At 38.2% G+C, this 25,945-nt stretch overlaps 1 protein-coding gene across 5 annotated transcripts in view; it reads right to left on the bottom strand.

Annotated features, from left to right (window-relative positions):
• The window catches only part of EPHA6 (EPH receptor A6), a 564,169-nt gene that overhangs the window by 500,755 nt on the left and 37,469 nt on the right, over window positions 1-25,945 (bottom strand). The gene's annotated exons all lie outside the window — the stretch shown is intronic.

The raw sequence follows: 25,945 nt of genomic DNA on the forward strand, positions 1-25,945 counted from the left end.
TGGACACAGCCCACTGAACATACCTGTATCTTATCACACCTCTGCTTCAAGGTAGATGCAGGTAGGTATCGACATGATCATACTTATCATTTTTTACTTTTAGGATCAGAAAATACTTGAAATATTGGAAAAATTTAAATATCTATTTTATAAAATTGGATCTTGAGACATAGTAAGATTTAAAAAAAAAAAAAAAAAGTGACAGACTTATTTTCAGGCAACAAGAATCCTTGCAACCAAAAGAAAGAACAGTAAAATTTTATGTTCTTGTTTTTCCATTATTTTTGTACCCGCATTAAACATATTTAGAATAGTGATAAAATACTTAACAAAAACAACAACAAACAAAACCAAAACAAACTGACAAACAAATCAACAAAATAGAAAACCTGGTTAATTCTGAAAATTGGTCAATTATGCTCAGACACTTTCATTTAAATGAAGTTTTTTTATGTTAAGACATCCTGCAACACACTGAGTTCACTCCTTAAGTAGTCGCAGTACAATTAAAATAGAGACTTTGGCCAACTTAGCCTTTACAACTATTTAAGCCAAGGTATGAAATTAGTTGCAGCTTTCTGTACAAAGTATGTATCTTGCAAAACATTTTTCTAGTGTACAGAAAAGAATAATCAGGTGAATGAAGGGAAGAGAAATGACCTCTACTGCTGTTTTACACAGAACTGAGAAAAGGCTCCCTGCATAATGACCGACAACAGCAGCTCCTTGTTGTTGAGTGCAACTAGAGATTCTCCTACCTCCACACCAATGCAACCATCCATGCTTTAATGCTGTTTCTGCACATGCATATACGACCACTCTGACGGTGAACATCTCTCTGAAACAACTTAGGAAAGACAGAAGTCTTTAAATGTTTTTTTCTACTAGGATAACACATTGATTTTCTTTTTTTCAATATCAAAGCGCTGCCTTACCACACAACTTTAATCCCTGTTCATAATACAGACAAATGTTCCAAAGAAAGAGGAGAAATTAAACAATTTATCAGTCACAGGCATGTAACACCCATCAGTAAAAGATACAGCCTTTCCCAGGAAGGCAGGTTCCATATTTCATTTCATGAATACCAAGTGGAGCCTTGGGAATCAACCCAATACATTCAGCGGCACCAAACGAACCAAGCATGTAGAAAATGTATCTGTCAGTACAGAAATACATGACAATTTCTGCACCAAAATCTTTCTGGGTTGATAGATATAATCCCAAATTCTACACCGATAGATCTTAACTACATATTCTACCGCTTAGCAGGTTGTTTTGTGCTAAGACAACCATAAACATTATGTATTTTGAAGTCTAATGCAAGTCCTTGCTTCTCCAATGTGAGTTTTATTCACAAGCACACACACACACACAAATTATTGTGGTAAAAAGCATATTCACATCTAAAAGAAATTAGTTTACTTCAGAAACATGAACCCCCACATTTTCCTCAGGTAACTGTGGGATGTCCTACCTCTCCTAGCCTAGAACACAGGTTTTTCCCCACAAGCAGCATCAAAGTGATTTCAAAGTGATTTAATTGAACACTGCACTTCCAGACAGGGGGGTGAGACAAGAGGAGGTTTTCAAATCCACAGCTCAGGCAGAAGGAATGAATTCCTACAATTTTCAGGCATCAGAAGGGGCTGAGCACTGCAAAGTCAGCCCTGCAGGACAGGTGGTGTACACAGAACTGAAGAGTAAGTCCTGGTAGGTAGAAGCAGACTGCTCTGCTTCAGTGGATTCCTCAGAAAGAATGAGATGGGGGGGGGGGGGGGGGGGAAGCGAATTTAGGTACCAAGGAAACAGTGTGTTCTTAAGCACTGACTCAGCTTTCATTTATAAGATATTCCATTTCAGCGGGAATTGCTGTTAAAATGAAGTGAGATAAATTAATGCTGTTCACAGGTCCTGAAAATGACACCAGAGCTGGTTTAAGTCACATCATTGTATTATCTCCCTAAGCTTTTGGTTTCACGTGTGAGATACAACGAGGGCAAGAGCGAACGCTGATAAAACAGTAGTCAGAAAATCATGATAGGAGTCTAGCTGCCCTATGTAATAATTGCCATTCTGACTTGAAAAAGCTAATTGATATTCAATTCACCATCAAGCTTATGTCAACAGTAGATTATTGGGTAGATTTTTCTAAATGAGCATGAAAACCTGGCAATTTTGTCAACTCTGTTTATTAACCTGAGTATATCTTCATTAGGGAAATTAGAAACAAGTGAAATTCAGACAAATGGATTTATCTTTCCTTGCACTGGTAAAGTACGAATGACTTTTGTCTTGAAGTCAATCCTATCAGATTGGGACTCGGTTTTGTGGAGTCATGATGCTAGATTTTATATTCTCCACTTTGCTGTTAACCTTTCCTATTCTGCATTCCTACAAGCATTTGCTTTTATGCCTTTTACCGTACTATTTTTTCTAAGCGGTGATAAAATGAACAAGAAGTTTATATGACAACATCCAAAAATAACTTTTGGAAAAGTATAATAACACTTGTGCGTAACTGTCAGTCAGACTAGTTATGAAGTTAATGATCCCATAGCTATTGCTCCTGTATTTTGCATTTCTTGGGATTTCCACTTCAAGGGGAAGGAAACTTCCCACAGTTCACGGGGATAATCAAACCCGCCCTCGGTACGCATTGTGTCTTACACTGCACTGATCCAAAGACGTAGCCTATTAGTAAAGTAGGAAATGGTATTGCAAGGGTTTGTTGCCTTTGCATAACCGGGCAGGTTAATTCAGAGGTACCTTTCAAGCTGGTCATCTGTTTCTTTTCAAGTGGAGTTAGAACCAAAATCTACACAGAGCTTTTCCACAACGTCCTTTTAAAGAAAGAAGTTTTGAAGAGAACAGCTGATAAAAGTGACAAATGGGGACTGGGAAGACAGATGGCCACTGCTTCCTCTAGTAGTTACTTAATAACCATAATGAAAAATTAGCTGTTCGGTGACTCCGAGGAACAGAATAGACAGATGTTAGGAGAGGTACCACGGCTGAAGCAACTAAAGCGAGTTTGTGCTTGACTGGCAGCACAGCCCCGTGAAGAGCTGTTTGAGAATCTCTAACTCAGGAACTGAGGCAAGGGACTAGGTCAGGTTTTTTGCCAGGACCCTTGAGGGTGCAAGTTCCCACAGGTGCAGAGCATGTTGCTCCAGACAGCTCAGAGCAAGAATCAGGAGTCTGGAACTCTAACACAGAGGGAAAGCAGACATGGGAACAACAGTTGGGGACGCTTCAGGCATGAAACACGAAGGCAGGCGATTCTGTTGTGGCGCAGACACATCCGCTGAAGCCAAAGACTCTTTACTACTCTGTCTTCTACTGCTTTTGTAGTAGCTTTTTGCTCAGCGTAACTTCTTAACTCCAGGAGCTAAATAAGAGTTTACCTATGTTCAGACCATATTTTTACATCATAAAATGAAACGGGGTCATTCCTGTTTTGTAGGCATAAAAGCTATAATACAGAAAGCAGCGAGTTCCTACAGCCCATAAATGTCAGATTTTGACTACCCTGCTTTCCCAAGCCAACCATAATGCTAACGGTACCTGTATGAAGTGGTACAGAGGGTGGAAAAGCATAGCTGTTCAATCCCCATCTGTTGCATTGTTGCAGTCTGAACCCAGAATTTATCTCCAAGTCTTATAAATGAACGTCCAGAAGTGACAGGACATTATTATCCTCACCCATTACAGATCTACGCCAATGCCATATAAATAGGATATAGTTAGCATTCCATACTCAAATAAAAAAGCCATGCTTCCTGATCTCCCAATGACCTAAGAAAGCAAGCGACATACAATGGATAGGGGCGAGCTATCAAGCCTTGATTTTTATTTTTTCTGCTTGTTAAAGGTGATGTAATTAGTAACGATTTTAGCTGTCAGCAGGTAAGGCAAGTGATCAGGAGAGCCACAAGCTGTGGGCATATCAAAGCAGAAGCAGTCATGACTTTCAAAGGTGTCAGTGCTCTCAGGCAAAGTTTTTTCTCCTTTGCTTCCTTGAAGTGGCATTTCCTTGATAAGTTATCTAGTTTAGAAGTGAAATACCATAGTTGGCCTTACTGCTATAGTCTGAAGGTGACCATGATGTGCAGAAAAAGAGTTCAGCAGAACTCATATGAAACAAGCATTCCAGGAAGGAACACAAAGGCAACTCACAAAACATGAGATTAACATTTGGCTTTATTAAATGTTTACCTTTTATTAATGCAGACCCTCAAAAATATACCAAAGTAAATGGAACTCATTAGCAAGAAGAGTTGTTCCACTCACAACAAATATTCCCAGAGATATCCTAGGTTTATATTCATGATAATAAAATGTTTCTTATCTCTTTTGATTAAATATCCACACAGCCAGTCAGTTTAATGTTTTTCAGCTTTGTAATTCGCTCTTTCATTGAGTCAGCCTGTCACTTTTTCCACTAGCTCTTCATTTATAATTTATGGTGTCAAGCACCAAGCTTTCACAGCATGAACATTTTACAGGTGCTAGGTCAGGCTGTCAAGCTGAAGTACATACTAATAAACGGTAGCTTTGAAAATCTTGGTCTCTTTACCTACAGTAGAACATCAGCTCAATTGTTTTTACAAAATAATCAAGTTTGCAATACTTTCAATGTATCAACAAATAAATATACAACATTCTGTCTTTTACTTGACAGGAAATAAGTTCTGACTATCTAACCGAAGATCAAATTGCTTTAAAAAACTGGACAGCATGGAGTACTCACCTTTACTCTATACAGACTTTGAGCTTTGAGTGATATACTGTTAATGCACCTACATGGAGATTAAAACTTCAAAGATAACTGAAGAGCATAAAATACAACTGAGAATGCCATTCTTCATGTAGTAAGCTGTTATGCCTGATCCGTTGAATAGTTGGTCTCATATTCAACAGTATATAGGTATGGTCTGTTTTTCTTTGTGACTATATGATAATCTAACTGGACAAAACAAACTTTTTTCCTGATTTCACACCAAGAAGAGAAAGTAAAAAAGACTGCTTTTCCTTATTATTTTGAAGAGTTTTTTTCAAATTTTCTACAGTGCAAGATGTAATCTGGATATGATGCAGGGAACATATTTTTCAATACATCTCTTCCTGGTCCACAGCTCTTTAAATGCCAGGGAAAAAAAAGGAAAAAAAAAAAAAGAAAAAAAAAAAAAAAGAGTCAAAACCTAACAGCATAGTACTAATACTTTTTAAAAAATAATTAAACAAAAATCCTTCCTGCTAAAACAGTGCAAAGTAGAAACAGTCACTTCTGATATGACTGAAAGTAGTCTTTTTGGTAACATGTGGTTGTCACGTGTAACACATATGAAGGTGGAAAGCATTTGTGGGACTTCCACTGACGTGCAATGCGGATGTCTTGGGCAGGCTGATTTGGCAGGGACAGCCCTGCGTTGCTACTGCTGGAAGTGCGGTAGCACTGGGTGACTTACTTAATTCAAAGCACTGCTTTGAAGGGCTACTTGAGACTTAAGTGCCTGTTACACAAGCCAGTGATGCAAGAGGAATGTCACTATGGATCGCCGGAGCACTGCCAAGGGGCTTTGAAGGCAATGCCAAATACAGACTCTATAATACTACATCCACGCTGCAGAATATGGGAACCTTTATAGTTGAATGAGTATCACAAAGGTAATTTTTGCATTAAAATTTGCTTTATAACATTTTCCTTCAGCATTCTGTCTGAAATGTTTGAGCCCAGAAAATGTGAGAAGGGGAGAAACAGCATCACAGTTGTGGAGATGAATTACCCTATTAAAGGAATAATAGGGAATAATTTAAAAATTATTCTTTGCTCCTATCTGAAGACTACAATATAATGAAAATGTTCAATTTGTTTGGGAAGGCTATCCAGTATATCATAGAATTATGGAACTACAGAATGGTTTGGGTTGGAAGGGACCTCTGCAGATTATCTAGTCCAATGCCCCTGCCATGGGCAGGTACATCTTGAAGGAGAGCAGGTTGCTCAGAGCCCTGTCTGACCTGGCCTTAAACACTTCCAACAATGGGACATCCACAGCTTCCCAGGGCAACCTGTTCCAGTGTCTCAACACCCTCATCATAAACAGTGTCTTCCTTATACCCAATCTATACCCACCCTCTTTCAATTTACCCATCACCCCTTGTCTGGTCACTACAGGCTCTGGTAAAACATCTTTCTCCGTCTTTCTTAAAAGGTCTCTTTATGTATCAAAAAGCTGCAGTCAGGTCTCCCTGAAGCCTTCTCTTGCCCAGGCTGAACAACCCCAACTCTCTCAGCCTTTGTTCACAGGACAGGCATTCCAGTCCTCGGACCATTTTCGTGCCCCTCCTCTGGACCTGCTCTAACAGTTCCACGTCTTTCTTGTGCTGGGGGCCCCAGCACTGAACATAGTACTCCAGGTGGGAGTCTCATGAGAGCAGAGCAGAAGCAAAGCATCACCTCCCTCAGCCTGCTGGCCACACTGCTTTCTATGCAGCCCAGGATACAGTTCGCTTTCTGGGCAGCAAGCACATATTGCCAGCTCAGGTACAATTTTTCATTCACCAGTATCCCCAGGTCCTTCTCCACAGGGCTGCTCTCAATCCATTCATACCCCAGTCTGCATTAATATTGGAGCTTGTCCCAGCCCAGGTGTAGGACCTTGCACTTGGCCTTGTTCAGTTTCATGAAGTTCACATTTATCTGCATTTCTATGTATCAAGTATATACATCTATGATCTACTGTGAAGTAGTTTTTACCAACAGAACAAAGACCGAGCCTGAAAAATTATCGCTGCTGGTGTACTTCTTCCTAAGAAGGTTTGTTATACATAAGTACTTTGAAAAGCATCTGAAGAATGCACTTTATGGACCTCCTTTAGGAAATTCTGTAGCTCATACAGACCCCCTCCTTTAAAACCCCAGCACACGCAGTTCCATAGAAGTCTTTTGTTTTCACCTTTCATTGAAGATTTTACCAGATGTAATTAAAGCACAGAGAAAACTTTGTCATGGAGTAACCTACAAGAAATATTATCCACAGAAGTTTTTAAATTCTGCTAATGAAGCCTTCCAAGACTGCCTATTTTGCTATTCTAGTTTCCTTTAAAAAAACCACGCTATAGCATGGTTACATGCCTGCTTACTGGTGTGGGGAAGGGTAGAGCCTAAACCAGTTTCCTCCTCTTCCAGCTCCTCTTGCGGAGTGGGAGCCCTCCATGTCAGTGGGCTGTTTTCCTGCAGTGCCTCTACAGCACCAGCTGCCCTAGAAGTCACCACCAAGAGAGATGGGAGAAGAACCAGTTAGTCCTCCCGCACCCAGATTTTCCGCAATCCAGGTGTCAGGCATCTTACAGAGCAGGTAATTCAGTGGCTTTGTCTTGCCTAAAAAATGGTCCCTCCCTGATTTCAAAGGGTGGCATCTCTATCCATAGGCATCTCTATCCATAGGAAAATGTCAGTTGGAGACAGTCAGGAAAGGCACTGAATAGTGGTAACGGATAGATGGGCTGTACAGGACAACAATGAACACTGACTCTTAAACGATTATTATTCTTTGCACATCAGGAATGGTGTACAAGTTGGAAAGGGGAGGCATCTATCAGCTTTTGCACATATTTGCTTTCATTCAGACAACTTGCCGCCAGAATTGTATCTAGAATCCAAAACACATCATCACTAACTGATTTGTCTAAAATTCTAAAACACAGTCTTTCAAAATGCAGCAATTTACACAACATACTAAAACTAAGACAACTCAAGCTGTCTTCCTTCTCATTTCAGACTGCATGAGAGAAGCCAGTCTTCAAGAAACAAGATTTCATTTTCAGTAACGATAGTTATTCTGGAGTAAACAATATCCTCCACAGAGTTAGCATACATTCAATTAAGACTGTTGAATCTAAGAATAGTTTTAGGGCAAACTTTCTTTTTTTATTTGCATGCAATTTTTTTCTGCCTATAAAAAGGATTAGTGAGATTATAATGAGAATTTAATAAGGCATGAGATGGAGAGAATCAAGTGTTAAAATTAAATATTTTAGGGTAAAAAATAAATATATAATTGCATCCCTAGTTAAGTAAGCAACTATAAAGGAAGATAATATCTAAAATTGAAGACAAATTCATTACACAGATTTCATAAACCCACATTGATCTAAGGTCTCTCTTCTTACAAGAGCTAGCTACCACCATACCTGAGCAATTTGAAATACTGTGCTTATTACTCTCACTTTCCCACCTGTTCAAAATCATTCTCAGACTATGAATATAATACTATCTCATGGCAGGCTTCTCTACCCTCTACATGAATGCAATCAATTACTGTTTAACGTTGTTTCCCACCAACAATAATGAATGCCTTGATCAGAATCTCAGTGTGCTTTTTTGAGTGTCCACAGTCCCTTCATTTCCAGCGCTTGCTCTCAATCAGAACAAGTGATTTAAATCTCATACTTAATTTAAAACAGATGAAGGGGGAATTTAAGATGTTTCATTTGTGTAAATGCCAGATTTATAACAATGAATATTATCTTTTATATTGCTATACAGCTTAATTTATTTCATCTAAAAGCAATAAAACAGAGTAAGTACTGAGCGATCCTAATAGCCAAGCAGAATCAAATTATGAAGAAAATGCTGACATCTGAATTATAATGCATTAAGGTAAAATTACAGCTGAATTTGAGGATAATTTCATTCAATTTGACTTTCAGAATGCCGTACTTTCCGCCTTATTTCAGAATCATACAAACTGAAGGGTGTTTTGAATCTACAAAAACTATGAAATATTATTTGCGGTTTTATAGTTACGTTATCATTAAATGGATATTTGTATGGCAACACCATATTGGTAGTGAACATGTTAGCTCACCATGTACATTTTGTTGTATAAATGTCAGAAATAAATCTGGGTTAGAAAAGTGAAACAAGTTGTTAAAAGAGCTTTTAGCTGCCTTAAATAGAGAGCAAAAGAGGTGAGGAAGTGCATAAAAGGCGTGCTTTTGATACAGACAGTATTTAACCGTGTAATTCGTAGAGCAATTCCTCAAAGATTAGTCATGAGTTTGATCTTATTTAAGTAATGTCCTTGGCCAAAGTAGGCTTGTTCTAATGAGATTTTTTTCATGGGAAAGTTGGGAGGCATTGTCAACACAGCTGAAGGCTGGAACACTGTGTGTGGGGCTATGGGGAGAGAAGGAATGATTCTTCCTATCCGGAATAATAAAGAAGGAAGGGCATTAAATATAGATCATTCGACAACTCAAAGGGAGCCAAGGAGAACTTCTTTTATGAAGTGGGAGCCTAGTGACAGACAGAGAAGATAAGATGTGCATGTATTAGCTGATGACAAGCCAACCAGGGACCAATCAAACCACACAGGAATGAAGGTGACAAATGCCATCACACGAAGTGTCAGGTATGTTTACTAAAAAAAACTACTACTGCACAAACACCTGTAAAATCTCACCAGCAAAGCAAAGAACTGCACACAGTTCTGGCCACCTTTGCTCAAGAAAGAATGAGTTAAAATGGGATGAAGAACAAGCAAAGGCAACTGTAACTGTCATAGTGATCGGAAATCTCTTGAATGAGAGATGAAAACAGCATGCCAAAACCCAAAAGAAGAGATACGACTCCTCCTACAACAGTGTAGCTGGATAAAAATTGAGAATATAAAGTTGTTCTCAAGCTTTGGGACAATGCCAGCACAAGCATAAATGAATAAGCACCAACCACTAATAAATGCAGTTTATAGATGCATTTCAATTTCATAACACTGAAGTTCAGGACAACCTTCCAACAGGAGCAAAGGGGCAACGTCACTTAACTAGATGTACAATGAAAACTAATCATTTTCTTATATGGCATCATAGGAGGCAGTTGCATGTGGTAACAGAGCTCTTTCCCAATCCTGTGTTCTAATTACAGTCAAGACACTCGATCCAGAGTCAACAGTCTTAGCATGTACCACTAAAGCAAATACTATTATTTTTCCGCGAAGAACAACTAAAAAAACAAACACACACCACCTTTCAATGCCACTATTGTTACAGCTTTTCCTGTATCGTAAAAGTATTGTTACAATATTTTCCTCACCTCCAAGGAAACTAAGCCACTTGCTTAATGATAAACTGACTCTTCCACTGCTAATTTCCTTTCCTGTCTTTGAAGCTGATGGTAATGTCTCCCCTCCAACCTTTTTGCTTTGGGAACACAGTAAAAAGCACTTAAATAATTCTTGAACTCTCTTCACAGGACTGCAATATAGATCTTTCTGAACCACTGCATTATCTTTAACATAAGTCTCCAAAGGACATAACCCACATTATGGACTAATAGCCTGTAAAACTGCATTTTATGAACTGTAGCAGTTTTGAGCAATAAAAATGGAATCAATAGACTCAAGTTGATGACATTTCTTCCCTATCCTACACTGGAATGAATTTATTTTTTATATTTTTAAAATTAAGCAATTTTTTAAAAGTGCTAGAACCTGCTTGGAGTCTACAAATCTGTTTGCTTACACCTGGACATAACATATTATTGAACAAATTATTTTTTTCCTGCCAAACTAACCCCAAAATTTTATAAATTAGAATATTCATGTAAGAGACTCAGAGTAACTTGCTTTTCTATCTTCACTTCCTTTTTCCTATTTTCTTCTCCTCTCCCTTATAAAAAATATACTGTTCCATCTCATTATCTGAAAAGAAGGATAGTTCACTGCTACTTTGGGATCTTTAGCCACAAATTGTATTACTTTACTGCAATGACAATCATACTTACATTCCTTACAGCTGCACAATAATGTTTACCTCTGCTCAAAGAATACTACCTCCATGAAGCTCACCAACAAAAATTTTACTTTATTCATAAAGCATTTCATATCAAGGCTATTTCTTAAATTATTTTCATAATTTTCTCTTTCTTGAAACCAGATCAATAATCTTATATGTTCCATGCAGCAAAGGCCCCAAAACCCAAACATTCAAAGTAACTTTTTGTGCATGCTGAATAACTGTGAAATCAACCTGAGCCATCACCTGTCGGCTCAAATAATCAGGTTATTTGGACAATATATTCACTGAAATGGGTGTAATTGCATCTCATTTGGACCCAAGAACACCAGCTATCAGAAAAGAAAGAATCCCTTAGGTCAGAGACTCAAGCATCCATAATCACAGTTAAAAGTTTAAATACATTAGTGCAAAAGAATGAACAGGTCTTTAATTATTCTTTGCACAGCTTGAGTATCAACTCAAAAACTTCTTCCTTTCTTAAACGCACTATAAAAAAGAAGACCCTTAATTAAGCAGATGCTTAACTGGAGGGTATTACACACACACACACACACACACACACACACACACACACACACCCATCATTTTTAAGATAAGGAAAGTGTATTACATGCTACAGTGAAGGAAAAAATCTCCAACCACAAATTGCTTTGGCAGTCTCATCTGACCTGCAGAGGTAGAAAATTCTCATCTTCTCAGATGGTGGCAATTGGCCTTAGCCTGAGAATATGAGCAAGACACACAAACCTGTCACCTGCAAAGAGGTTTCTCCTTACACAGCACAGCAGAACACTTCACCCAGCCCCAGTATTTAACAATTTTTAGTGTTTCAACGGCAAAACAAAATTGCTACAACAGAAGGAGAAAAAAACCCCACCCTAACAAGCTTCTGCTTAACAATAACCCCAAACAGACAATTCTGCTCCACTGTCATTCTCTTTCATTCCCAGCCTTTGACAGTGCTTTGATACACTTTGATATTGGTATCATTCACACTCCATGACATCAGCATGGTCTGGTAAATGTCTGCTACTTAGACCTGAGTTTGGTGATGCAGCAACTCCAGTTCTACCCACTCCCTTTATGCCTTTTATACAAACCAAGCATTGCACCTTTCAATTACAGTATGTCCTCAATTTTATTTACATAACTGAGTGCAGTTCCAGATGACTCACTTCAGTTATCCTTTGTTTGCAAAAGGACATACTGCGTTATTTTTCTGCTGTCAAAAAAGTTTTACTAATTGGTATTTTTTCAGTCATTCTTACTTCTGGAATTTCAAGTGAATTAATGGGACCTTCTAACTTCATGGGGTGAGTCCCTTACATAAATAAAATAATCTTATACCACCAACACTGACATATGTAGTTACTGAACTCACTGGGAGCTGATCAGAGGGCTGTACAGAACACTAATGTAAATTACCCGCTAACAGAGCACACTGTGAACTCCTGTTCTGGGGTATGTGTACAAGTGAAGATGATACTTAGGCCAGACATCTCAACAGGGTTCTCAAAAGGCCACATTTCACTTTTATTCAAATAGAATGGAAACAATACTGACAGCTAAGGAGAGAAAACAACGAAAATTACCAGGATCTATATTAAGGCAACCAAAGCCCAAGTCATGATTTAGTGATTTTCTCAAAACCCAGCAGCTGTAGTGGGCTATTACCGAAGAACCTTACAGTATTATCTCTGACTAGGTGGAAAACTTTGAAATGATCTACCACATTTTACAACACAAAAGAAATATAAAGAACTCTACTGAAGACTCTACTTCTGACTCTACCTCACAATATTTGGAAGTTTGGGTTTATTAAAACCTACCGTATGTCCATTTGATTTCTATCACCAACCTTGGTTTGGCATCATTATAGTATACCTGCCATTGTAATACTCCCATTCTCTATGGCGTGCCTTGTGATACTTGCTTCAGTCACAGTTGACCCAGAAGCCATTGTGTTTCTCAGGGGCATTGCCTTACAGCAATAAAATTAATATATAGCATGTATATTCATCATGTGATTATTATCTCTCCAGCTTTGGTCTTGGTTTTCTGCTCTGATACCCAAATGGTCCAGCTGTCCTTTCCTACTCCTCCCTTTAAGAAAGTCACAGTGCCTTTCGTTGACACACAAGCTTGTTTCTCTTGAATCTGCACTTTAATAGTGCCTAGTACAATCATGTCCTAACTGATTCCTCTTGAAATGATCCCACAGAATGTGTCACAGTGCAGAAATATCTGGGAGAACGCTGATTATTCACAGCTTCATTTTTACCTATGTAGATTTTGATGCTGAAATTATTTATCAATGCAAAACAGCACACATCCACCTATGCCAGTCCACACAGAAGGTCAAAGAGAACAAAATGGATGAAAAAAACCAAACATACAACAATTCAGTTTTTAAAATATCATTACAGAGTTACAATTCAAAGACAAACGGTTAAACCAATCTCAATTTCTAATCAGCTTACTTTCTTCCTCCATATATACCTATTCCCTGTTCAGGTCCTTTAATAAATGCAATGGAAAGCTACTACAGACACTGTTGGGGCTAGGAAGAGTCAAGTCTGAGCGAACCAGAAACACTCACAGCTAAAATTTGGATTGCTGAGTAATATGTTTTGCTGATTCACAGAATGGTTGAGATTGGAAGTGCCCTCTGGGGGTCATCTTCTCCAATCCTCCCCGCTCAACCAGGGTCACCTGGAGCAGGTTGCCCTCAGGACCGTGTTTAGACAGCTTCTGAATATCTCCAGTGTGGGAGACTCCAAGACATCTCTGGATAACACGTGCCAATGCTCAGTCACCCTCACAGTGCGGTGTTTTAAAAACCCAAACCATCATAGTGTGGTTGAGAACCACCACAGTGCAGTGTTTCTCGAAAGACAAAAAAATGTTTCCTGACATTCAGAGACCACCTCTGTGTTTCAGTTTGTGCCCACTGCCTCTGCTCCCGTCACTGGGCACTGCTGAAAAGAGCCTGGTTCTGTTTTCTTTGCAACCTACCTTCAGGTATTTCCATAGACTGGTAAGATCCCCCCCGAGCTTTCTCTTCCTGTGGGCTAAACAGTCCCAGCCCTCTCAGCCGTTCCTCACAGGAGAAATGCTCCGGTCCATCACCTTCATGGCCCTTCACCGGACCCTATCAGTATGTCCCTGTCTCTCCTGTAATGAGGAGCCCAAAATTTACTTTGAGTGTGGCCTCACCAGCACCGAGTCAAGGGGAAGGACCTCCCTTGATCTGCTGGCAATACTTTGACTAATGCAGCCCAGGATACCATTTGTCTTGGTGTCCTCATCCAGGTCCTTTTCTGCCAAGCTGCTTTCCAACTGGGTGGTCCCCAGCATATACTGGTGCATGGGTTGTTCCTCCCCAGGTGGATGACTTATGCTGAACTTCAGGAGGTTCCTGTCAGCCCATTTCTCCAGCTTGTTAAGATTCCTCTGGATGGCAACATGGCCCTCTGGCATATCAGCCACTCCTCTCAGTTTTATGTCATCAGCAAACTTGTTGAGGGTGCACTCCACTGACAAAGAAGTGATCCCCTCCAACCGCAAAAGTGGAGTTTAAATCAAAAATACAAAAAAGTGCAAATAGCAGAGAATCTTCAGTTCTTGAACAGTAATAACAACACACGGTTATTTTCCAAACTACTATTTGTAAATAAAAATTTACTTATTAGAATCGAAAGGCAGACAGGCAGGGTTAACAAACCTCTTGGGACTTTTTAGTCACTTTTAGTTATGAACTGGAAAAGGCTTGAATTTCTGCAAGGGCCAACTGGGTGAAAAGACCAGTTTGGTAATCCTGTTGAGGGAGATAAAAGTACTGTTGTGCATTAAAAACTGACTAAAAGGTAAATGCACATATTGCTGACAGAAAGGACATAGCAAGGTGAAACAATGCTCTATGTTACGATCACTGTTTGATATATTTATTAAATGGAAAGGAAGCAACTGAAGACCACGATCCTCACGCTCTTTTCCCTTAAAAAGAATGCAAATCAGGTAAAACTATGCTTAAATTGCAGCAGAGTAAAGCAAGTGTATGGAGGAAGGTAGGACAGAAAATCAGTTCATAAATTATTTTGGACTCATCTAAACTTTTAAACAATTCAGAATTTCATATAACAAAAAAAAAAAAATTAAACAAATTAAGGTTCTACATAAGACAAACTACATTATAAAACATTCAGACCTCCAGGCTAAAGCCTGAACAATCAGATGAGCAATATGGTAATTTGTTCATTAACCTTTACAATGTATGTACCATGATCCATCTGAACCAAGAATGGAGGTACAAATGCAAATCAGGAAGAAGACTGCCTGTTGTCAGTAAATTTTAACATTATCTATGTGCCATTCTAAATGTCAACTGCTAATCAAGCCTAATCTATTATTGATTTTCTTTTTTGTTTTCAAAATACCTGTCTGTAGCACCAGTTTCAATCAGCTTTTATTTCTTGAGGCACACCTCTCAAGTATAACATACATCTATCAGACTATAGCTGTTAAAAATAATTTCCTAATTTGCTCTAATATAATAGAAAGCCCCTAAGGCTAAGGCTTCAGGACATTACTTAAAATCAAAACTACTTCTTAAAAAGGAAGTAAGGAAAATTATTATTAGTAGTAAAGTGAATAGGCTAAGCATTACTGGAACTTTTGATGTATTGCGGCAACATCAGGTGTGCCATGAAAAAGGAACGAAATGGGGAACTAGGTACACGTGTGACCTCCGTTCTAACTATGGTTATAGCTCATGTTACTTAACTCTCTCATCTTACAACACAGTTTTTTTGCCTCTTCAACATTTACCAAACTAAAATATTCTATTTCAAACCCTATGTTTGAAGTGGACTTCTACAAAAAAAACTGAAAACAAAACTGCTCAAACGTTTCCAAGAGCAAGAGAAGGGAAAATATGTTCTGCATCTTTACTTCAAGAACACTAGCATTTCTGTGATTTGAAGCATCTTGACAGATATTCACTGATGTCCTTTGCTATAAGCTCACATTTACTCAAACTGAACATGTTCTCTACAGCAATTTGAAATTTTGGCTCTGCCAAAGCTTATGTACGCTTACTACATTCCATCCTTAGCAGACTCTGTGTATCAGTTTGACTGTGCTGGTACTGTTACCACGGAGCAACTAAGCATACTCCATACATACATAAAATCTTAGGGCTGCAAGGCTGCACAGGATGGTCCAGTCACTGTATCTTCCAAGTCAACAGGTGCAGAAAGCTTTCTTCTCATCCTCTCATCTCATTCAGAGCTCAGAGACAGTGGAAGGACAAGGAAACCAAACAGCCTAAATCAAATGCAGCAAAATGAGGAATGAAACCATAAAAAGCAGAAATTAAAAGGAACTTGTAGGCACTGATGGACAGACACCTTTTAGCAGAGGAATAAGACTGAGAAAGAAAAAAAGAGGAAAGAAAAGAAAGGACAACTGAAGTGATAAAAAGAGTCACAGAATATGAGGTCATGACCATCAGAGCTCTTATGCAACCTAGCAAGGACAGCCCTGGTATGTTACCTGAAAATGAGCCTATTTTACTTGCAAGTTTCAAAATTCCTTTGCTGCTTAACATAATCTACTGGCAAGCTGCATGCTTTCATTACCATCTAATGCTTATGCCATGGAAGATGGCATCTCTCTTGCCTTAAGTAATTCAGATCATTTAGTAGAGGATTACACTGCTAATCTAAACAAACCATCATCCTACGTGAATGGCATGTGAAGAAGGAGAGAAAAAAATGAACTTTTTAAAATATAAAAAATTGCAGTAGAAAAGGAAATTTCGTATTAACTACATGTTTATACTATTGCAAGTCCCACATTTAAAAGTTAGGATAAGCCAGAACTGAAGCAGTCCCTGTGGCTCACAGTCTACATCAAAGACAGCTGGTTCCCAAGCCAGTGGGAGCCGACAGCTCTGTGGGCGAGCTGGCCAAGACTTCTGTTGTGAGTTGAGGCCTTGACTTCAGGAAGGCTGTTAAGAGACCAGGTACAGAAAATGGCAAGAAAGTTTCAGGTCTTTAATTTGTGTGGCACAAATCGACTTCATAAGCATTCAACATTTTGACACGCTGGGTTATATCATGGATTTTTAAAACAAGGACAAAACGTCCCTTGTAGAGAACAACTTAGTGAAATACAGGAGGGAAAAAAATAACAATTAGTTTCACTGAAGACTACACTGAAAACCAAGGTGTGGTATCTACCTCTGCCACCTACCTCTGAGCACATAAAAAACTAACTCCTTGGAAGATGCAGTGGGTGTCACAAATGGGTCACAAGCTTTGGCCTTTAACTCTTCTCCTTAGTTCAGTGGCTATAAAGACACAGAAGACTTGCTCAAAAGAATATTGTGAAAATAATAGTTTTGAAGTGATTCAACACTGAAAAAATAACTGCATGCAGCCTAATATTTGCACAGAGCCATGTATTAAACGTCGGCTACAAGAAACGTTGGACTCCTTCCAATCACCAAATGCATTCATTTCTCTACACTAGATGAGATGCCCTTTAGATAGCCTATAGAAAAATGGAGTATATGATAACATCATTATATTCATCTGCATCAAGAGGAACCATTAACATGACATGGAATACCATCTGATTTCCTCATTGACTTTTACAATCCCAGATTTCTTCAGAAGCAGTTTTTCTCTAGCAGACCTTTTTTCTTTGTGCAGTATACACAATCATTCCTCCTCCTTTGAATACAACACATCTTTATCACCTCCAATACGGACAATTTTACAAAAGCAAATTCTTACCCTTAGCATGAGATCCTTCTCTGTATTTCTTAAAGAAGGAAATAGCTAATTCTGAAATTCTTAGTGTGGAAATCTGTAACTTAACAACCTTTTTTTATCATATACCAAAATCACAGGGTAAACGTTCCTACTGCTGTCATAGCATCAACAAGAGTCTGGGTTTCCATCACATCTGATGGCAGTCTGAGTGCGAGTTTGGCTGAGAAGCTTACATGTACCACACCTCTCATCATGTTTCTTCATTCCTAAATACTAACAGTATTCATATCTACCTAAATTAAATGCCCCTCTAAAAAATAAAGTCCACTAAACTGAATGATTAAATCTAACATAACCCTCTGCGTGGGTGTTCCTGCTGTATTATTCTGGCATGCGAGCATTTAGCAACTCCAGCAATACAAACAGAAGCAATCTAACAGAGTCAAAGGTTTTACATTTCCTTTACCTTCCCCTTCAAAGATCTTCAGCAGCCAGACACAACAGGCACAACATGAAGGACTATGCAATTTTATGTGGCCCCACTTTGTTTAGCAGAAAGTGCTGGATCCAAACCACATTTTGAAATATGAATCCCTCATCTAAATGCTTTTCATGCAATCAATTTCCAGCCACGAAGAACAGAAGCGCTACAGAAAAAATGGCTAGGCCCCCTTTCATATATTTTTTTTAATATGTCCAAAATATAGTTCAGCAATTTAATTCTAAATTTTTGCAGAATTTTTCCTATAGAATTTGATTTTAAACCAGCAGCTGGAACCCACTGGGAAAACCGGCCCAGGAAATTTCAGGGAGATAATCACTTTTACCAAGATTAAAATGCTAGTGCATTATTTTACAGAATGCTTTCCAATTCATTCTTTTATTCCTTTATTTTAAGCCAAGAAGCAACCAGCAGCCAGAGAATACAAATTACAGCAGCAAGCGCGCTCTAACCAAAGGTCCCCAGCCAAAACAAATCACTCATTACATGCATCAATGATACTGTTTGCTATATGTGACTTTTCCCCTTTTCTTCTAGGTGCAGAAGCCATTAAATGGATTGAGACAGTAGAGATCCCAGTAAATACACCTTTCACTATGTCCTCATTCTGTGTGTACCTTCACAGTAGCTTGTTACAGATGGTGCCTACTACCCACCTTTTCCTTTGCGTGGAAGTGACACAGCACTGATTTTAATCGATGCTAAAACCTGTGTAATTTCAAGAACCTGTTGCCATGAAGGAATGCTGTATCACAAATGCAGTTAACATATCTGTATATTAAAATGTTCACTCCAGATTGCTCATGTTACTGCTTCTCACGCGAGTATTGCTTATGCTATCCAACAGAGCTGCCCTGCCCTGCAGGGAGCTGCTGTGCATCTAGCCCTCATTAATCTGGTATTGCTCTTTTTGGAGAACCTGTCAGCAAACAGTTAAGACACCTCCAAAGACTGCCTGGAATTCAGTCAACTTAGAACAAATAAAACCACCTCTCCTAAAAGGAAAAAAAAAAACAAAAAAAAACAAAAAAAAAACAAAAAAAACCCAAAAAACAAGTCTATCAGCCTCTTACAAATCTACCTAAACACAAACCAAGAATTTCTGTTAAAATAAAAGAGTATTACACCTTTAAATTCTTGTTTTTTCCTAGAGATATTAAGTAGAATCTTAAATATGAGCACAAACAAAACAGGGGACAGTGGAAGAAAAAGTGAAAGTGGACGAAAGGCGATAACAAGAAAGACTTTTTCCACGTTTCTTATGGTGGGACGGTCTTGTACCAGCTGGCAGAAGGAATAGACACCCACGGACAGAGGCCAGCCCTGGACAGGCAGCTTCCACCACAGCAGCCTCCTGGAGATCCTGTGTGGACTTCTGGGCTGCACCAGCCCCCCTCAAACCCCACGTTTCCCAGAAGAGGATTTCAAGCAACATTAACACCACAGTTAAGGAAATGTTAAGGGTCACAAAGCTGGTGACCAAGTGAATGAAGCATGGCCACCTCTGGTGGGTAATACAAAAAAAATCAGGACCTCACCTTTCCTCAAAATTTCAGCTTGTCCCCTTCTTTGCATAGAGATAAGTCACAGTGACACAGAACTTTGAGCCGTGGTGCGGGGTTTGGCAGAGAAGCGTATGTGGTGAGAGTTAGGGATAGAACCTCAAAAACATTGGGACAACTTAAAAATAGATTTTATAGTAACCCATTCCTTACAGATTTTTGAAGAACAGGAAAAAGATTCAAAGCTAAAGTTCTTCTTTTTAATTGACCTTGTTTCAAGTCTGTTTGACGTTCGTTGTTCGTACAATTTATTCTATGTTGTGTTATATCATTAAGACTTTTTTAATACTAAATGTTTCTAGAGTTTTGAATCAAGATTTCCGAATTGTTATTAAATGTGAATGTCACCTTTTTATATTTAGAGATTTTAAATCCTGAGATTATTCCACAGAACATTTATTTTCAATCTAGATATAATTTCCCCATGAAATAAATGTTTTTGAATTTTGAAAAAACTGATCCTACTGGGCCACCAAAAGAAATGTCAGTTAAGAATATTACAGCATTTTCTTAATCTAGTCTTAGTTTAAAGATCAAAATACCCCTACTTTCTTTAAATATACATAATAATTATTGAGGCTTTAGGGGTTTAGAATGTGGAAAGATTCATAAAGCAAAGTAATAGTATCTGCTGGCTTACAGGTTGAGGCATTTGTTTTGTTGGGATGCTTTTGGGTTGCTCTTTGTTAATATAATGGATTAGCAAGTTTCAGATATCTTTATAAAACATGGAGTGGATTTAAAACCAAGACTGGTCTCTAAGCTGTGTTCTGTAACACATTAAAATTAGTACTTACGTTAAAAACAGATGCTGAATTAATTGAAGTGACTTCTCTTTGATGCTTATCTATTTTGAACAGACTTATTCTTAGATGTGGGAACGATCAATAACCTACCTACACAAAAGAAAAAAAGGTGTTGCAAGATTGATAATGAAAGCATCCTTGGAACTAGTATAAGGATTGCTGGAATAAGTAGTAGGCTGGAAGACTAACTAAGGGGATTACAAGAGACATAAACCAGCTGAAGATAATGTCACTGTTACATTTTACAGGCTTTTGTATGGTCTGGAAATATTCTGCCAGAAGACAGAGTGATGATTATTGACAAATAAGCACAGAAATTGAAAGAAATGTTTACAAATGCATTTTAAAAGCCCTAAAAATAAATTACTAGATAAAAATATAGTTCTTTATGTTTTTAACAGGTCATACAAACCTATTCCAAGTAAGAAAAAAAACAAACATTAGTACAAAAATCCTGAATTTTACAGAAGTTGCCAAGAGAGAAATTCACAAAACCAAAAATGATAAGGAAGTGGCACTCAACAATTAGAAAGTAATCTAAGAGAAAGGTCTGGAGAATCATTTTCTCATGAAGTTGAGTAAGCTGATTTGTATAGACCAGAAGGAAATCCTGCAAACAATTTCGCATTTTTATCATGCAAGAGAAATCTTTTCAGTAGTAATTCTCAGTTCCAACCCCTTATCATAAATACTAGTATATCATTTACAAGTTCAAAACCAGCTTCTCAAGATACACTGTTCACAATAGATCCTTTTTTGTTGACCTCTCCTGCACAATAACATGGTTCCTGGAGGTCAGCAGAGATTTTGGACAAATACTTTCTTTCCCTACTTGTCTGTTTCCACACTATTTACCATTTTCTCTCTCTGTCACAGAGTTCAGCATGTCAAGGGGCGTAATGAAGGACTAGCCTCTTCTTATGTCAATGTGCGGTTAGAAAAATTCAGTGATCCTCACGGATATGTTCCTTCCACCTTACACACACAGCTGGTATAAGAATATATGCTAACATAGCTGTGCTATATTGGGATATAAAAAACTGAAATGCTTCTCATATTGCATATTGTATCAGTTTCTAAATATCCAGTTAAAGGAGTTTTAAACATGTTAGGGTTTTCATTTTTTTCAAAAATTGCCAACGAACCGAATAGTAACTTACTCTATATCTTACTGACAAATAATTTACTGAACTTTCAGACTTTCCTGAAATCCGCAAGTGAAAAGTCTAACATCAGATACCCTAAACAAACCCATCGTTCAGATTTAAGTAATCTGACCTAAAAACATGTATCTGGAAACGCAGAGGAGATCTGCATAAGAAAACACTGCATTTCCTGCATGCTTTTTCCTTCTCTCATTTGTAAACTACTTGACTTGCCAAAAGAAGTGACACCTGGCCAAAAATTAACTGTTAAATGCACAGGAGGATAAGAATGGTCATACTGGACCATTCTCAAGTGTATCTGATCCAATACCGAGGGCCAGTTTGAGAGCAGCCAGCGGGAGATGTTGAAAAGGACCGCAGAAGAGTAGGCAGGTGAGGTATGGTCATCCCCTCTGTGCTGGTGTCAGTCCGGTTTCTAGGAACTACACTGGCTTGTTTCCTGCTGTAGGCAAGATGCTGGCTGAAACTGGAAACACTGCTCCCTGAATAAATCATGAGAGATGGAAAAACCACTGCTCACTGACTGTCAGCTGCTCTCTTAAGTTTGGCTTTCCATACCTCCTTGTAACATTTAGCTTAAATTTTGACTTGCCGCCTTCCTCAAGAAGGCCACGTTGTATACTTTTGGAAACACTTTAGTTCCTCTGTGGTGCCTTCACACCCTCATGTTACATGAGAACTGCTGTACTGACCTAGTTTTAAACTGTATCTGCTTAAGCGATACATTTTTTAATATTTCCATACCGATCATTCTCATTCGTCCAAAACAAATTATTAACAATATCCAAACAGCACTTGGTACTGCCAAATACAACACCAGGAATATATCACGAAGCATTAATTGCAAATTTGTGCATCTCATACTTATGGCACACAAATCGAGGCTTTGGGATAACAAGTCATTCTATGTGTATCTTCAGCTTCAGAGGTTCCAAAGTCCTCATTAGCACTCAAATCTATATGGAGGTGAGATGCGTGGGTAAAAATGTATTTTTTAAAATTTCTTAAAAGCTTGAAACTGAAGTATGATTTTGCTCATGACTTTACATACTTAAAAGGGAATGACACACTTTTACTGCAATGGTTGTGTTTGTTCCATTCTCTCATTTTTCCGGAACGATGAAAATGCTCACAAAAAATACTTGCTGGAAAACTTAACATCAAAATCCATCAGGATGAGTACAACACAGGCTGCAGCACAGCCTTCTTCACAGTACCTTAAGCCCTCCAAAGTAAGGGATACCCTCTAGCAGTGAAACACCAGTCTCATTCAGAGAGAAGTTCAGTCCCCACGGACACCAAGTCTCCTTATTGCTACAGGAAAATTCTGAGTGCTGTATTCAGACAGAGTGCTTAGCTGTGATGGATTGCGTTTATGTAAAAATTAATATGTGAATAAAAATAAGCCAACTTCTTTGAACTGATGAATAACTCAAGGTCATTAGTAATCTGTCTGAGATTTTAATACCAGAATCAAAAAGCTTTATTACCTACTTTGAGCTACCCAATTTACATCTAGTGTAATCACTGTGAAAATAAAGGCTATACAAATTTTGGAACTTAAATTTGACATTATTTCTTACCTCGGGGTTTGGGTTTTTTGATATGAGGAAGAAAATTAATGCAGGTGCCTTTTAGAAGGAAGCACAAAAAGACCAACCTTGCATAAGCTGACAAGATGTATCGATACCTAGTAACTGAAAAAGCAACAGCCTGCTTTTACAGTTCACCGGTAGACCTGATGCATTATCAACTCTGTAAGTTCTGTAGTTTACTTCAGAAATTAATCGTCTGGTGTCATATCATTACAGATACAGTTTGAAAGAAACCAGGGTGAAAATATTATTTCCATTTTACATATATGTGGAAACATACAGGCATGGATGCTTAGCAAAAGACACGGTCAAGCTGTTACCTGATGCGACCTTTGTCTTAAAAGGTCATACATGTTTTGCACAAAGAAGTTCACAGCTCAGATGCTATTATTATCTAGTTTCAAGGTTTGAGAGCAATTGTCTAATTCATTGCGTTCTGGCAACCAAACAACAATCCCACAACACAGGCTGAAATCCTGCCTAATAATGCAACTTGTTCATAACTGGATGTCATGGACAACTAATGAAAATTTAGATGAACATGCAAGCACTCATCCTACGCCATTAATTAAGGCTTATGTTCCAAGCAGTTTGGTTTCAGACTGCAGTGGTACGTTGTTCCTATGCAGCTCCATGGCTATGCCTACCTACAGGGTTTTTCTAGTAACAGCTAGCCCTTGGCGTGGTCATAATTTGTTTTTGAACTTACCACTCCATTAAGATGAATGAGTAAATTCACTTCCCTGTCAATAGTATTGTTTGTGTCTGCCTTGCTACAGATACTGTAAAACGCCACGCATTGATTTACTGGGTGAAGAATGACAACCTAAGAGTCTTGGAACTATATAAAAAAATACATCTTTCTGTTTGAATAAAACGAACAAAAAGATTAATCCCAACACAGTAATAACAATAATTTATAAGACTGGAGTATATTAATTCTCTGAAAAATCCCTCTTTAATAAGAGGAAATAAACCATTAAAAATGAAGTGGAAGGGCTGCCTGTTTACTGCGCCGGGTTAATAAACGTATTCCCCTTACACCTTTTTCTCCCTAGCAATCAAGAAACCCATACAAAACATTCCTTTCCCATTTAGTATTAATGCTGGTATGTTTGTAAATACAAAATAGAAGACTAAATATATCAGATAGTAAAGCCAATCTAAGTTTTTATTATTATTACTAGTGAAAACCCCACAGCAAACATGTTCTCAAGACGTACATTCTGAAAATATCACCTTATGAAAATTTCAGAGTTTGTTTGGGGGTGCTTTTTTCTCACAAGATTTCAAGAAATTCTTTACAGCTGGGACTCCAAATGTTAGTAACTGGCATTTTATACTTACACGTTTAAGTGTTTACACAATGGGCAACTTCTTTATTGTACTAATTTTCTTTCATCCAATTCCTGGATTTAGAGAAATTCATCATTAAAAGTAGACTCTTCTGCTAGCATTTTATTAATCAGGTGGGGGGTGCGTTTTAAAGCACCTGTATTAATTCAATAAATTTTCGGTTTGCATATGCTTTGTTGAGTTACACTTATTGTTTGATTTCTATGGTACAATGACAGTACCAAAGACAAGAGGTCGCTCATTTCATTGTAAGTTTTGAAACAAGGCGCAGAAAGAGAAGTTGTTCAGAAGTTAGGTAATTCATCAATACTTATACAGCCAATACCTCAGTACCTGAACTTGTTGAGAAAAGTTATGTCAACATCAAAAAAAAACCACTTGACAGCCTTTTCTTTGGCCTAAATTGATTTTGGTAACTATTCCCTCCCACCCCTTTTCACCTAGTTTTTAAAACACTATTTAAACAATATTAATTTAATCCTAGGATATCAAATACTAGTTTAGAAACCTAAGCTGATGAGTATTACTTAATAAAAATTCTTCACCTTTGATGCAGACACTGTGCCTCGGTCATTCTATAACACAGTGAATAGATTTATTGTTTTTTTAAACCACATTCATGTATCTTGTTAGGCCTTGTGGTAACATAGCCGACATTAGCATGCACTAATGAGTGATAGAAAAGGAAAAAAGCTATGTTGTGCTACTTGGAAAATCTGACATTTTCTAAGACACGTGTAAGGGTAAAATCTAATACAGCATTGATGTGACTATGTTATGCAATTACAAACTGAAATTATTCATCATGTTTAGTGCACAAGAGGTAAAGGAACATCCAGGCCACAAGTGACCCTGATTGCTCAGGGTATCTGTGGCCATACCATCATATTTTCCTATCTTCTAGATACTGTATTCTCTCCTCTTACTGTTACCCGTAGGGATACAATGACCACTGAAAACAGATTGTAAAACAGCAGTGTGAGAATATATGAACTACAGATCTGAGAGTACTCCACAACTAAACCCAGTTTGTTTTCTCTGATCGTCACTTTCCACCATAGCTGTTTCCAGCCCTTTCAGTAACAGTGGGTGAAATAATTACTGTCGGAAGCAACATAGAGGGCTACCCTTCAGTCCCCACATTTCCACTCACGTCACACTAAAACTCCGTCAGATGGAAGCTAAATCATACAAAAATAATTTTAAAAGTAGGTGAGACACTCCCAATTTAGGAATAGAGGCATCCTACATCCTCCATATAAACAGAGAGATGTACATCAAACAAACAGTTAAGGAAAGGCGCTGCTCTATCCAGATGTTCAATAACATATATCGATGTTTCACGATCAGTTATAAGGTTGTTGGTGGGTTTT

The sequence above is a fragment of the Falco punctatus genome, assembly GCF_963210335.1.
Source record: "Falco punctatus genome assembly, chromosome: 2".
Classification (NCBI taxonomy): domain Eukaryota; kingdom Metazoa; phylum Chordata; class Aves; order Falconiformes; family Falconidae; genus Falco; species Falco punctatus.